At 38.1% G+C, this 13652-nt stretch overlaps 1 protein-coding gene and 1 long non-coding RNA gene across 7 annotated transcripts in view; both read left to right on the plus strand.

Moving 5' to 3' along the window:
- Positions 1-13652, plus strand: part of actn3b (actinin alpha 3b) — a 701279-nt gene that overhangs the window by 10617 nt on the left and 677010 nt on the right.
- On the plus strand, positions 4570-9444 carry LOC147843008 (uncharacterized). Its single transcript, XR_015495352.1, has 2 exons — positions 4570-5375; positions 6671-9444. It is a non-coding gene; the product is annotated as an uncharacterized LOC147843008 (long non-coding RNA).

The raw sequence follows: 13652 nt of genomic DNA on the forward strand, positions 1-13652 counted from the left end.
CTTTTAGATGATTTCAGATTTTCCATTATCATAATTCAACCCAAAGATCGAATTTGACAGCAGGATCCATCCCTTGACATTGTGTTTGACTTTTTTTTCTTCTTTATAATTAAAACCTAAATCTAAATACATTTACACACACAAAAAATTACACAATCAATTAAAGCAGATGTAGTGTTTTTGAATCAAACTACAGTAAAGTGTATTGTACTGCAGGCAAGGCATGGGATGACAATTGTTTTCAAGGTATACCACGGTTTGGAAAGGTCAAGGTTTTAAAACCGTCAAAATTTTCTGCTATACCGTTACTAAGGTATGTGTTCAGTTTTTTTATTTACGTGTCTTTACTATTTTTTTAGGACAACAGTATCTCCAGCAGAAAATATATTCAAATATGTCATTTTAAATTGTAAATAAATCTGTGTTTTTGGAACTAATGAAGAAAGCACAAGTCAACAATTCATTTGAATTATTTATGTTTACAGCTCCAAATTTTTTTAAACGTTTCTCAAAATAAAATATACTGTGTTTAAAAGTGAAAAAGTTTTAGTTTTTTACCCAGAAATTTAAAAGAATATATTTTGGAGCACTAACCACAATACCGTGAAACTGATATTTGTATCCAAGGTTATCATATCATCAGAATCATATACCAGCCAATGCGTACTGCAGGCTAAATATTATAATAACACTTTGTTAATGAATGTTAAAGGATGGCATTAACAATTTTGAACTGATAGACTGTAATAAATCCTATGTTTTTACAGAAAACAAGTATAAAATACCCTATAGTTTTAAAAACTACAGCATTTGCTCATTTGTTTAACTTACATTACTATTTGTTGTATAATCGTAGCAACGATAGAATTACCACAACAGATCATTTCAAGTACTTTACTATAGTATTTTCTATGAAGTACTGTAGTGCTTTTTTATGTGGTAACAAACAAAAACATGTATTTACCTTGTTGATCTTGCTGGTGAAACGATGAATTTAGATTAGCATTAGCGCTTCATCTCACGGAGAAACGTAGCAAACTGATTTAAATTCGATGCCCCGCCCTTAAACCTAACCGACACCGGAGCTTGCTTGAGCAGATGTATCTAATTCAAATTAATTAGACATAAGAAATGCCGGCAGTTGCTTGACACCAATTCAACGCTATTGTAAGTGCATCTTGTGTTTGAAATATTAGTGCTTGATAACCAATATTTTGCTTCTGATAATCAATCTTTTGAAGCGAACTGCTTGTTTACAAAGTAAAATGGTGACGTGTTTGACGGTTGTACTTCCCTCGTTAAAAGCGTATTTTGCGCATTACATTAACTTTAATATAAAAAAGTTAATATTGAAGAGCTAGAGATCTTTATATTTCACTACTCTGCCTTTCCTGATGAGACAGGATACAAATAATCATGCCTTATAGCAATGTCAGAGTTGAACTCGATTAAATCCCAAAATGCCAATAAAAGCAATTATAAATGCAAAATATCTTTGGGCAATTCCACGCAAATGTCAACCTTGCCATAAAAAATTATTTAGTTTTCAGCAAAATAGACAAACCGTTTCTACATTTTTTGTGTTAGCAAGTATTTTACAGTACTGTAAAAATACTTGTGAATGTATCTGTCAGTATTTCAAACTATTATATTTAATTTGCCAAAATCACACAAGTGGCAATTTCACAGCTGTCACATCCATAACGGAAATGTGTCACATCCATAACGACACTTTTTCTTCATAAATGCAAAAATGTCAAATAAAATAAAATCAATCATTTTAATTCTATAGTGAGCCGACTCATACCTGTTTGATGAGCATTGTGTCTTTTGGGTTGTGCAGTTTAACTGTCAGAATTTCTAAATAATCTGTTGTCGACTGTAAATTCGCAAACTTTTTTTTGTCACATCCATAACGCATGTTTATTTTCCTAATTTAAAATATAAAACATGTTTACATATTGATATTTTTCTGCTCCCATAACTCTGTGGTGAGCTATTTTGGAAAATATAAACAGAAATTTCGATATAATGTCAACATATACTTTCTGTGTGAAATTATGTTTTGAGTTTTTACTGCAAATGTCACATCCATAACGCTGGAATTGCTCCTTTCTATAATTAAAGAGTATTATTTTATCCAATGTTTATGCTTGCTAATATGCATTAGAGTTTAATTAGCAACATGCTAAAGGCTGTTTTAACAGAAATGACTTTTTTAATGACTTCAGAAATGACGTATTTTAGTTTGAGACATTGGTAGTGAATCTGGTCCATAATCTGGTATTAAGAATGGTTTTTAGTTAATTAGATTACAAGTAGACGAGGGCGAAACATTTACATATACAGTGCTCAGCATATGCGAGTACACCACATTTTAAAAATGAATATTTTTTCATTTATTTCTCAGTGAATATGTGAATTTATAATATGAATTTATGAATTAAAATTGTTCTTTGTACCAGGCTGTAAACACCTTTTTTTCTATTGTAAAGTTGCCCATTTTAACAGTGGGCTCAATAGACATTTGCTCTATATGGAGCCAGGACTAGCGGAATTTTGATGAATTGCAGTTTTGGTTACTTCCGTATTTGCTTCACAAGGGAGATCGGGATGTTGCCGCTTGGTGACGACGTTATACGGGTTACCGTACGTTCACACCGAAAGCGGCGAGAGCGTCTAAGGTCTCTCTGGCCGCTCTGGCGACATCGCTGTCTGCCTTCAGCTCCGGCGGCGAGAGCGTCAAAACTCGCTACATTGATCTCGTACTTAAAGGAGCCGTTGCAGCATACCAGTTACATTCCTGCATAAGACATGTTTTTAGCGTGAAAATGTTGCACACTTCTTATCAAATTCATAAAACAATGGAAGATCAAGTTGCGTGTGGTGTGGCTTTGCTTTATTTATCCAATATGTGTCCATATGTCTGAAATATCCTGAAGCAGCTATACTGTTTTGTACTGTCACATCGCCTGAGATTCCCGCTTTTTTAAGATAAATTTATATAACATTAATGAACATCAGTAACTCGCCAGTAACTTATTTAATGTATGTTCCTGTAAGAAAACATTGTTAATAATTGGAAATCCGGCGACCGCAATAATCAAACCCTTGGGAACAACTGTGGTCAGAACCAAAGTTCACAGGTCTGTGTTCCCTGAACTGCTATCAAGCGGTGGACGTCTTCATTCTGATTGCTTGCCGCCGAACCGCGTCATAGCTCATTACCATAAAGTTGACTTCATTTCAACTCTCCTCGACGCTCACGCCGGCGAAGACGCGCCGCGCTGCTCCTCGCCGCTTATCGCCGCTTATCGCCGCCGGCTCTCATTGAAAATTAATGACTTCCGGCTACTTTGACGCTCTCGCCGCTTTCGATGTGAACGTACGGTTAGGGTCTGCTTTTATATTTAGTGTCGGATTATTATTTGCTGGTAGGGAAAATATATTTGTTCACTTCTGCTATTTTTACTTTAATTTGCATTTCAATGTATTTATTTATTCCACTTAACAGCAAATTAGAATAGAAAAAGTACAAAAAGCACACAAACATACTAACAGTTATAGGTACTGTACATTGTTATGGGTCAATGATGCTAATAATCAGCACAAATCCATCAGTTTCCCCTTTCTGGCTGTTCTTTCTATGAGTGAATGATGTTGAAGTGCTGTCCATGTGTGTTTCCTTGTCGGTTACTAATGCTAACTTTATATTTAATTGCACAACAATTAGTCTATCAAGCTTTTTGGCTAAAACAGAGAAATCATGGTTTAATTAGTTATTTTTAGGTTATTTTTAAATTTCACCTCTCCTGCTGTGCATGAACTATGAACTATGTGCATGAACTAGCTGTTGAATGGTTAGCGTATCAGGTGGCTAGGCTAACCTAGCTTCAATTTTTTGATTAAATAATTTCCTAATCGGTTGCATATTATGTGGTGAATATACCCCTGTCATGCATACTGCAGTTTTTTTTTGTCTAGCTGTCTCAGATATCTCACCTGTTCACCAAAAATGACAAATTATATTCCTGCCAATTCAATTCAGCTTTATTTGTATAGCGCTTTTACAATATAGATTGTGTCAAAGCAGCTTTACATAAATGGTCATAGTAACTGGATTATGGTAGTTCAGTTTTTATTGTTTAAGTTCAGTTCAGTTTAGCTAATTCAGTGTGGTTTAAATCATTACTGAGAGTCCAAACACTGAAGAGCAAATTCATCGATACGCAGCTCAACCAATCCTGAACCATGCATGCAAGCAATGTCTGACACCGGCGCATACACATTGTAATAGACATGCCAGGCAAGAAAGCTTGACAGGCGTAGCAACAGTAACTAAGGAGGGCGGGGCTTAGTGAAGGGTAAATTCAAACACCCATGCAAAATAAATGAAGATGATTATGAACATGTATGTTAATTAATCATTCGATGTGCTGCATTCAAATCTGCATTTGACCAAGAAAGAGATTCAGTTTTTACCCTTTTCAGTTAGTTATAAACAATCAAAAACCACAGAGGTACAGTTTATAGTTCAGATATGAACATGTTCATGGTGAAGATTAAAATCACTGTTTAATCCAACTTGACACAGTTGAAATTTGTAGCAATTAATAATACATCAAAACCAATTGACATTTGTCTCCTCCCCGCAAAATGGTCTGATCCGTGACCCAAAAATCGAAGTGTGATTCCAACCATGAGATCTGTGATCCGTTACACCACTAGTAAAAAGGGTCTGAGAAGTGTTTGTCATGCAGTAGCTGCCTGTGAAGTGTCTGAAATCAGTGGTTGTGTATGTGGAAGGTCAGCCGTGGTCAGGCCGAGGGAACTGTTGCGTTGTCTCCAGCAGCGTGGTTTGCGATCTCATCATTGTTTTCACGCTTCTGACAATCACCTCCATTGAGCGAGTGTGTGTGTGTGTGTGAGAGAAAGAACGAGCAGGAGAATGAATGGCAGCCGTCCAGACAAATGACAAGCTATTAATACAACCTCGGCTACTTTGCTTATCCACAATTACCAGGAGCTTTTTTTCAACTTTGCTTTGGTAAGGTGATAATTTGTTCCCAGTTGAGGCATTAGGTGGACATACCTGTGTGTCTGCGTCTCTGTTTGTGTCTCTCTATGTGTGTGTGTGTGTATGTGTGTGTGTGTACACGTCAACCTGATTTCACCAAGTAGGACATGTTCCTGGATTAACATCTGTGTTGATCCTGGAACAACATGCCAATCAGCCAATCTGAATTAAGGGGTACGTTTACCGTTTATGTTAGGCTTAGGCTTACGGCTAGGTTTGTGCACTTCTACATGCTTGTTATCCAACTATTATTCCTCTCAGATTTTGTGAATAATTTACACTTATGGTTGGGTTTAAAGTAGGGATTCACCGAATATTCGGCAACCGAAATTATTCGGCCGAAAATAGTCAAAAAAGCCCTTTCGGTGTTCGGCCGAATAAGCAAAAAGGCCGAATAAATTTTGCCGAACAATGACGTTTTTAATGACGCGATCAAATAGTAACCCGCGTAGAGTGAGAGGCGCGCGCTTTATGCAGCAAACATGTCAGCAGTGTGGAAGCGCTTTAAAGTGTAAGAGAAAGAGGCAAAAACGGCCGTTTGCAGACACTGTTCTGCTGAATTGTCCAGAGGAACGTTCTCTGTCTTCTCACCCCCTTTGAGCAGATAACAAGAGAGATAAGCTCATCTGTGGCAGACGTCATACATTTACTTGCAGCACTAAAGCGTCTTTTAAACAATCCAGTAGGACCACGGAGTGAAAACAGCTAAAAGGGCGCTCTTAGAAGCTGTCAGGGCACGATTTAGTCAGGCGGACTCAGAACACCTGTACTTCATCGCGACTGTGCTTGATCCACGATATAAAAGATCATTACTTGGATATGGGCAAAAAGCTGCGCACACGAGAAATGATCCAGGCCGAGTTGGACTTGGGAAAGCCGCTAGGTGTTGGAGACGGACGGTCAGGTGATGCACAGCGCAGGAGATGAAAACAGCGCAGAGAGTAAACGGGCTCGTACTACGGATGAGCCGCGCACTGACAGCGAGAGACTGTTTAGTGCTGCATCTCATGTCATCGATGAGAAGAGGAACCGACTTTCATGCGAGACAGCAAAGAAGCTACTTTTTATAAAGAAGAACCTGCCACTTTTCCTGAAGAAGTAGGCTAAGTTGGCTTATGTCTTGGACAGTTATTCATTTGTTGTTATCCACATTTTTTGCACCATTCAATGCACATTTGTTGTTGTAGACATACAGTTACATTCTTTCAGCAGTCAGTTACAGGCCTAACATAGGCTATTTCAAGAAGGGGGGCTTCAAAGATGGCCAAATAAAAATATTTTTTTATTTTACTAATTTATTTATTTTAAGTTATATTGTGCTTTGTTTGTATATTATCTGCTGGAATGTTAAAAAAATGTTCAGTGTTAAATAAATACTTTTGAAATTGTATTTTTGTTATTTGATTTATTTCCCTGAAAAGCAACACAAAATAGTAAAAAGATAATTTTTACTATTTAATTATTGTAATAGTGAAAAAATTGGCAAACTATATGAAAAAAAAAGCAAAACACCGCATTCGGTATTCCGCCTTCGGCCAAGCAATTCATTATTTTTCGGCTTCGGCCAAGAATTTCATTTCGGTGCATCCCTAGTTTAAAGCTTAGTTTTTTCAGGAGGAGCACATGCGCTCCTTAAAAAAATTTAGGAGCACATTAAAGACTTTTAGGAGCGCAGTGAAAATATATAAAACAAAGTGTTTTTGCCTAATTAATGAAAAAGAGGAGATCTTTAAAAGCAAAGCAGTTTCACTCATTTGAATACAATAAGTACACTAGGTTTTATTTTACTACACCAACAGCTTAAATAGTGTTTAATAATTATTTATAATTCAAACTGTACGGAGTTTAGCTAGCAGTCCACGGCAGGACTGGGATCACATTGCTCTAATGAAGGCCTCGCTAAACTGATCTAAATCAAGTCTGTCAAGTGTAGGCATGCCTAGGCAGCAGCTTGTTCAATTTTTGATCCAGTTTCAAGCTGAAAAAAAATATATTTTACACTGGGCAGCAGAAACAGGGAGTTACTGTTATAAGTTATTAAGTTCATAAAGATGTGTGCGGCATAGTTAGTGCAAACATTTACATGACCAGAGCTATTTAATCTGTATTTGTATCATAAGAAGATTCATGGCTGTATCAGTGCTCCCAAACAAACATTATTAATTTTATAATAAAATATTCATTTACATTTAGTCATATTGCACATATTATCTTTAACATAAATACACTTGCAGTAGCTCTTCTCAAAGCTACTACCAAAGTCAGAACAGGTAGTTTTGTGTCCAGCACGTCTCTGTGGCGGGGTATTCTCTGTTTCTCACGCACACAGAACCGGGCCGCCGTGGTAAAGTCTATGTGGGAAGAATGGTGTTGAATTGGACGTACTGGATGCGCCACGATATGCCATGACTGAATTGTACGTTTTCTATGAGGCTCACACGATGTGCGACCGTGTGCGACACACCGCCATTCAGTGCCTTGCGTTGCTTAGCAGAGTAAACAAAACAATGTTAAGACCGCTTGACTTAAAGTAAATAAACCAGTAGAGATGTGCCATTGCTGAGAGCGTTGTCATGTTGTCATGTAGGCCTACTATATCACAAATGTTCTGAAGTCATTCTATAGTTTAATGTGAAGCACAGATGAATATTCACGTGGTTAAATTCATGTTCAGTTCAGCGCTTCCCGCTGCCACGCCTGTCAATCATTCTCCATTCATTCACAATTCAAACTGCTTGTCGCGTTCATGACAACACGAAAAACTTTCTTGTTGTCATGAAGTTTTGCATCAAATGGCTTCATTTTGACCTGCGGCAAGGAGTTCACTGCTGTTTCTACATCATGTTGCGTTGTGTCTTTTAGATCAGCAGATCGTATTTGCAACACTGGAGTAGAAAGGGTTATTATCTGCTCTTCACACACAAAGTAGGTCTACCTAGATATTTGTAATTTTGAATTCTAAAAGGCTCAATAATACATTAGACACATCCTCAACGCACTGATTTCTTCCATTTGAGCTGCTGTTTTGGAAGTGAGCACAAATACCGGAGGGCTGTGCGCTCTGTTTCTAATTCATCAAGCGATTCATCAAGCGCACCGACTGCACAGACGCAACATGCGCCGCTCCGTAAGATTATTCTCACAATGAGTTTCTGTTCTCTCATCCTTCCGACTGAGTTTACTTCTCCATGGAGGAATACTTTCACTGCTGCTAATAGTTTGTAAAGCCTGGCTTATTGTGGTCAAAGTAGTAGATTCAATTAATAAAAGTGAAACTGACGGACGCAATATGAATTGTCATTAACAGAAAATTATTTCGCCTAAAATAGCTCACTCTGAAACTGTGAATATTCCACTGTCATTTTATTTCTATCAATATTTTATTTAACAAACCAGTTTGTATTTTGGCACTTAAGCAGACCTTTTTTTAAACTTTCCCCGTCTCACTCACGGCGAGCTTTGATGAGGGATTATTAAGTAAACTAGCCTCAGACAGTTTAGTTTAGTCCGTGTCAAACCTGCTGGAAAATATCAGGATTTGCTAAAAGGCTGAATATTTTAACAACAATTAGTGTCAATAGTTGGAGCTTATAGCAGATTTCAAAGAAAAATCTTAACATTAAAAAAAGGACACATAAGCTGGACCACAACAGATTAATATCATAACGAATGCTAAAATAATGTAGCCTAGTTTACAGCACACGTCATGTTTAAGTTAGATTGTGCCGTCTGTCATATACAGCAGGCCTATAAGTCTGTTATTTTTACTGAAGAAGATTTATTACAGAGTACCCGCGGGGTCTTAAAAGCACTGAAAAAGTCTTAAATTTGATAATCTCAAATTAAGGCCTTAATAGCCTTGAATTTGGTATACAAAGTCTTGAATTTCGTTACAAAGGTCTAAATTTTATTCATTTATTTTTGCCTTTCCTAAGATTAAGTTCATACCATAACAAAATTAACTGTTACTAATGTAGGCTAATTAAAAATTCATGCAGCGTAACGTTGAGTGTATCTTGCACCACCCTCCTATTGTGCAGTTCTGTGCACCGGATACCTCTTCGGTTACTGAAACAGCTTTGGCGATCAGTAATGAAGAAATTTCTACATTAGAAGAATGGCAGTTTCTTCTTCTTCCTGTTTTACGGTGGACGATAACAAAGTTTTTGATGCGTTACTGCCACCTCGCTCTGGTTGGTGATGTCGCCAAACAATTGATCTGACAATACTTCAGGCATTGGGTGAAATAAGGGTTAAATACAGCTGGAAGTGCATCATCTGCTGCGTTGAACATATGCTGGATAAGTTGGTGGTTCGTTCCGCTGTGGCAACACCAGATTAATAAAGGGACTAAGTCAAAAAGAAAATGAATGAATGAATTAGCACTGTCGCCTCACAGCAAGAAGGTCACTGGTTCAAGTCTCGGCTGAGTCATTTGGCATTTCTGTGTGGAGTTTGCATGTTCTCCCCATGTTGGCGTGTTTTTCCTCCGGGTGCTCCGGTTTCCCCCACAGTCCAAACACATGCGCTATAGAGGAATTGGATGAACTTTAATGTGCTTTAATGTTTAACACACAAGAAATGCACGTACGCCAGGCATGAAGTTGGCATGGAACAACGCACACTCTCACATTCATTTCACCGTTAGTAAATCCAAACGTGAGCGTGAAACCAGGCGTACGCAAAGCGTTGATGCATGAGGCCCCTGGTGCTTAGATAGGGGAACAGTAAAAAATTTAAAATAACAATTTAGTCATTTTGATGAAGCTGCACTGTGATACTTTAATAAATAGTCATTCTAAATATGTCTGATCGTATTATTATAAAACTATTGTTAAATTAATCAGGGTTAAAAAAAGGATTTTATCTGTTCATCTTTGACCCATTAATTCAGTCATTTACTCATTTTCCTTCAGCTCAGTCTCTGATTTATTTACTGCATTTACTGCAGCCCAGTACTGGGAAACAGCCATGCACTGGGATTCACACACATTACTGCCAATTTAGTTCATCCAGTTAGCCTATTGCACATGTTTGGACTGTGGGGGCAACCAGAGGAAACCCACGCCAACACGGGGAGGGGGAATCATGTAAACTCCACACAGAAATGCCAATTGACCCAACTGGCACTCGAACCAACGACCTTCTAGCTGTGAGGTGACAGTGCTAACCACTGAGCCACCATGTCGTCAACTTTGAGCCATTTAATTTTTATTTCTAAGTACAACATCCCAAATTAGCAGCGATATGATATGTTGTAACCATAGACTGTAAAATATATGGACGTAGTATCCGTGACGTCACCCATAGGTTTCTGAAGAGCGCAAAAGAAGCCACAAGTAGGCGCGGCCAACCGTCGCCATTTTGTTCGCGCGTCATCACACCCCACGGCGGGAAACCAAACATTGGCAAAGAGGCGGAGAGTGAGCGGAGCTACAGACACCTGCAGGCATTTAGCTTGGACCTGGTTCAGACACACTTTACTTTGGGAGAACACTTAATACTTTATCACCTGTGACTCGTTTGTATTCTGACCACTTGTGCTTGGCTGTACACTATATCAATAAAGTGTTTAGAGCCACTAAACATTGTTCTTATAACGTTTTTCAACAGGAGGAAAACGCAAATTACTTCCAAACACTTCAGATATAGTCTGTGTTAGTTAATGTAAGACTATTGATGAAATCCAGCATAACACTGTATAACAACGCTTCAGATGACTGTTCTAGAGCCCACAGCTAATCAATCTGACAAATTCTGGAGTGCATTACATCTCTAAATATAAATATAAACGATAAATGATCTTAAATAAAAAAATACATGTATAGAGATGGTATATAACTTTACTCACATGGGAAACGGAGGCCACGTGAATGGTTTGTGAGCACAATTAAGTGCACTCAGCATGCCATGCCATCTAATAATTGTAGGAAACAAGTCCAAAAGGCAGTTGACTGTGTAAAGCCACATAAAACAACACAGAAATACGATAAATATGCCCAGTTCAGTGGCTAATCTGCCGGATTTAGCTGAGGTGACGTGACGGCGACCAACGAGACCTAGCTGTCAATCAAGTGGCCACGCCCTTAATTATGCAAACTTAATATAACTTAATATAAAAGAAACGGATGAGTTATTAAAAAATTCACCCCCCTCACAGTTGTCATGAAGGGTAATATTAGCTGTATTAACCAAAATATTTTTTGTACCAGGCTGTAAACACCTTTTTTTCTGCTGTAAAGTTGGCCATTCTAACAGTGGGCTCAATTGAAATTTGCTCTGTTTTGGAGCCAGGAGCGGCCACGACTAGCTGAATTTCAGATGAATTGCAGTTTTAGTTACTTCCGTATTGGCTTCCTGAGAGAGAGTGGGAGGTTGCCGCTTGGTTGTAACAAGTTAAACTAAGCCCTAAAGTGTTCACATTGACTGAGCCTCATTCTCAGCGTGATTTGGGGATCTGAGAGTTTTTCTGAACTAAAATAGCAGCAGAGTTTTGACCCTGGAGGTCAGACTTCATTTGGTTTGAAAGGTCACCTATTAAAGGGCTTCCACTAGCCGTCCACTGGGGTTTGGAGAAGACAGACATCTCCACTCAGTCTGCATTACCTCACGTTTAAAGATCGACACACACACTTGTACAGCTATCTTTATGGGGACTTCCCAATTGACATATTGGTGTTTCTACTGCACAGACATTCTCTCCTCCTTCCCCTAAACCAACTCTCTCAGGAAACAATCTGAACTTTTACATGTTAAAATACTTCATTCTGTGTGATTTATAAGCTGTTTTTTTTACATGGGGACAAAAAAAGTCAAATTATCTAGTATTGCTATACTTGTGGGGACATTTGGTAAACACACACATGCCACAACAGGTGGACTCTGGGAAATAAATGGTTTTAATAGAGTGGAAGTGGCAGCTGGGCCCATCGAGGGCTGTTATTTAAAGGCTCAGGGTTGCATTATTGCTGGCTTATGTGTCATTTTTAGTGGTGTTTTGCACTGTGTTGTCATTTGTAAGGTGCGTTTGCTTGGATTTGATATTAGAAAGCTCTGTGAAAGGAATGACGGAGCGCTGAGGAGATCTCGAAACTCGTGTTGTGTCTCTTCGCTCAACTGGAATCTCTCTCTCTTCTCTCTCTTTCTCTCAGCTGTGTGTCGGTGTCCTGTGACATCCACATTTAGACACCGTCACCCTCCTCCATCAGCGCTTCCTTCCAGCCTTCCTCGTCTGCTACTTTTTGACCTTTTCATTTCCCCCTGATCTCTACGACTCTAATTTTATTTTAAGGTTCCTATTTAGGGCCTTAGTGTAGTGTAATTGTCTACAGTTTCTTAAATAAAGAACCATTTTGTAGACAAAAGGTCAAAATTGAGTTTTTTTTTCTCCATGAAACAAACTAAATGATCTGTCAGTGCATGGGCTAAGCAAAGTTAACTTGTCTTTAGATTATTTTGCTCACCCGACTGGAAGATTATTTTTGGTTTGTGTAAGTGGAAACTCACTTTATTTAAATTTAGATTATTTTGAAAACTTACGGGCCTATAAAATGCTTCCTGATTTAAGTATTTTTTGATATTTGTACAAGAAACAAGACAAAAACTCTGAAATCAATAAGCATTTTACAGATAACAGGGTTCAATGCTAAGGGTTTTTTCTACTGGCCCGATCAGGATTTTTACTTGCCCTGGCAAAATTTTTACTGGCCCCATCAAAAAAAGAAGTTAATAGCTATTTCTTATCCACGTATTTTAAACAATGTGTCAAAAGTCAAATATTTCAATACATTTTCTAACCATAATAGTTTTAATAAATCATCTCTAATAACTGATTTATTTTATCTTTGCCATGATGGCAGTAGGGTGACGCAGTGGCGCAGTATGTAGTGCTGTCGCCTCACAGCAATAAGGTCGCTGGTTCGATCCTCTGCTCAGTTGGCGTTTCTGTGTGGAGTTTGCATGTTCTCCCTGCGTTCGTGTGGGTTTCCTCCGGGTGCTCCGGTTTCCCCTACAGTCCAAAGACATGCGGTACAGGTGAATTGGGTAGGCTAAATTGTCTGTAGTATGTGAATGTGTGTGTTAATGTGTGGGCATGTGTGGATGTTTCCCAGAGATGGGTTGCGGCTGGAAGATATGCTGCATAAAAATGTGCTGGATAAGTTGGCGGTTCATTCCGCAGTGGCAACCCCGGATTAATGTAGGGACTAAGCCATCAAGAAAATGAATGAATGATGACAGTAAATAATATTTGACTGGATATTCTTCAAGACACTTCAATACAGCTTAAAGTGACATTTAATGGCTTAACTGGGTTAACTAGGCAGGTTAGGGTAATTAGGCAAGTAACTGTATAATGATGGTTTGTTCTGTAGACTATCGAACAAAAATATTGCTTAAAGGGGCTAATAATTTTGACCTTAAATTAAAAAAAAAAATGTATAACTGCTTTTATTCTAGCCGAAATAAAACAAATAAGACTTTCTCCAGAATTAAAAATATTATCAGACATACTGTGAAAATTTCCTTGCTCTGTTAAACATAATTTGGGAAATATTTAAAAAAGAAAAAAAAATTA

Source organism: Danio rerio, chromosome 7, assembly GCF_052040795.2.
Source record: "Danio rerio strain M-AB ecotype USA chromosome 7, GRCz13ab, whole genome shotgun sequence".
NCBI lineage: Eukaryota > Metazoa > Chordata > Actinopteri > Cypriniformes > Danionidae > Danio > Danio rerio.